This window comes from Rhinolophus sinicus, linkage group LG09 (assembly GCF_036562045.2).
Source record: "Rhinolophus sinicus isolate RSC01 linkage group LG09, ASM3656204v1, whole genome shotgun sequence".
NCBI classification, from domain to species: Eukaryota; Metazoa; Chordata; class Mammalia; order Chiroptera; family Rhinolophidae; genus Rhinolophus; species Rhinolophus sinicus.
In genome coordinates this window covers 97,677,163-97,680,244 of record NC_133758.1, presented here as the reverse complement: position 1 = coordinate 97,680,244, position 3,082 = coordinate 97,677,163, and positions in this window count along the sequence as shown.

The following is a 3,082-nucleotide window of genomic DNA, read 5'->3' as shown; positions in this document are numbered from 1 at the left end:
GTGTTTTCCATATTATTCTCATTAGTCAATCCCATATATAAGCAGTGGCTTTATTTCTAGCATTTTTTACTTAAAGTTTATTTTAATTAATTTTACTTTTTCCTCAGTCTTTCTGTCTACATGCAACAATAACATGGTAAACTCATTTTTTAATAGCTTCAAAGAATCATCTACTAAAGCATGTCTTCTCACCTGGTTCTTCTTCAAGAGGGTCATGGATACAATTGCCCCTTTGCATTTCAGAATACTGCTTTATAATTAGTTTGTAAAGTTCCACAAAAATACCTACTATAATTTCGATAGAACTGATTCTATAAATGAACCTAAGAAGAACCATCATTTTTATAATAATGAGTTTTCCAATCTATCAGTTTATGGATTTTCCATTTATGTAGCTTTTCTTTAATTTGTCTGAAATAAGATTTTATAATTTTTCTCCATAGATGTCTTACCTGTTTTCTTAGGATATTTTTTGATACCCCTGCAAATGTTATATTTCCAAAATTCACTTTTTAATTTTTTGCTACTGCTAAATATTTGTATATTAATTGATTTTTTGTTTTTAATTTTTGATTCTAATATTGCTATGTACAAATAATGACAATTTTCTTTCATTTCCAATTCTTATGTTTTTCATTACGTATTTCATTTACTGCTTCCTCTGCCTAGTACCACCAGCACAAATTTGCACAGGAGATAGTGGGCGTTCTTGCCTTGATCGCTATCTTAAAGCCTTCAATGTTTCAACATCGAATCCCATTGAGGCAAGAAAATGTGTTCTGTATTACTTAAATACTTATAAATATTTTGAGACTCTACATTATTATTTTTGTTTAGTATAATTAATATTTGCTTACTTTTGCCCACATTTTAAACCACTTTTCCTACTCTTGCTTCTTGCAGTTGAGAACTTGTATTTGGAATTACTTCCTTTTTACCTATAGCATAGCCTCAGAATTTTCACTAGTAAAAACTGCTGGTGAGCACTCTGATGTTTTCCATCTCACAGTGTCTTAATTTTGCAATATTCTTCAAAGATACTTTAGTTTGGTGTGGAATTTTAGGTTGAGTGTTATTTTCTTTCAGCCTGTGGAAGATATAATTTGTTTGACTTCTGCTTTCCATTGTGCTTATAAGAGATGGTATAAAGCGTTATTTTGAAGGCAATGTGTCACTTGCTAGTTATTTAATATGTTCTCTTTATCTTGGCATTCTGAAGTGTCATTATAATGTGTCTATCTGAGTTTATATCCTCTATGTCTTTTACCCACTCCTCTTCCCATCCTCCCATTCATTTGTTCATCATGTATCATTCTACTTTTGTATCTGCCAGTTCACTAACCTTTCTTTTGTGTCCAAACTGCTGCTAAGTATCCCTCTGTCTTTATTTTAGTTATTGCATATTTATTTCTAGAACATCTGCTTGATAGTTCTTTAAATCTGCAGTATCACTTTTTATAATGGTTTGTTCTCTGCGGATATTTTCAAGTCAACTATGTTCACCACATTTAATGATATAAATGCTGTCATTTATATCATTAGATGTGACGAATGTAGTTTTTAAACATATACTTATAATTCCAATAAATGACATCACATGGATCTGATTTTTGCTTTCTATTTTTTTTTGCTGGCACTTATGTATAAGAAATCTATGGTATATTAACAAGTAATGGAATTATGGGGCCTTGGGTTATACCAGTGTTCTCCTTATGTAGGTGAATTAGGAGAACTGGACTATATTCTGGTAAACATCCTTGAAACCTCAGTCAGTTAACACAACAAAGTGTATTTCTCATTAATGAAGTCTTCTGTTGATTTAAATGAATTTCCTGAGCAGCTATCTTCCTGCAAATCTGGGAAACTATGACTATTACTTTATATGGCCAAAGGGACTTTTCAGAGGATTAGTTAAGGATTTTGGTATGGGAAGATTATTCTGTATTGTTTGCTTGTACCCAATATAATCTCACCAGTTTCTTATAAGTCAAAGAGGGAGGCAGAAGAGTCAGAGCCAGAAAGAGACTGGATTTTGCTTTTTAGATTCCACATGTAAGTGAAGTCACGAGGTATTTGTGCTTCTCTGTCTGACTTATTTCACTTAGCATGATACCCTCTAGATCCATCCATGTTATTGCAAATGGTAAGATTTCGTTTCTTTTTATGGCTGAGTAATATTCCATTGCATATATGTACCACATCTTCTTTATCCATTCGTCTATCGATGGGCACTTAGGTTGTTTCCATATCTTGGTTATTGTAAATAATGCTACAGTAAACATAGTCGACAATATTGTAATAACTATTTGTAGGGCCAGATGGGTACTAGACCTATTGGGGTGAGGTATATATACCTCATGTATATAAATGTATAATCACTATGGGTCATTAGCCAAAGAATCCATGTAGCCTCTAGAAGCAGAAAAAGGCAAACAAATGAATTGTCCCCTAGAGCCTCCAGAAGGAATAAAGCCCTGCTGACACCTTGATTTTAGCCTGGGAAATCATTTCAGACTTCTGAGCTTGAAAATTGCATAATAATAAATGTGTATTATTTTATGCCACAAAATTTGTTATAACAACAATAGGAAATGAATAAAGTATCAGTGCATTGACACACTATTAAAGTGTATCTCTAGTAAATAGAATAGGATTTTGTTATCCTTTGTGCTTAATCCAGTCTAATAATTTTTGTCTTTTAATTGGACTTAGTCAATTTATATTTAATATATATTATTGATTTAGTTGGATTTCAACAAATCACTTTGCTATGTGTGATCTAATAATCTATTCTTTATCCCCTGTTTCTCTGTGCTTGCCTTCTTTTAATTAATCAGGCATGATTTATTTTTTTATTTCTTCTATTAGCTTTTTAGTCATATACACTGTATGATTCTTTTAGTGGTTATCCTAGATGTTATGATAGGCACCTACACTTTACTACTCTGAACCTCAAACAAGTGCTTTTACCACTTACACACTCAAGGACCCTAAGCAGTTTAACTCCATGGACGCCCACTTCACCTCTTGTGCAAATTTCACCCATGTATTTTCTTTCTACGTGTCTTATAAACACCACAAG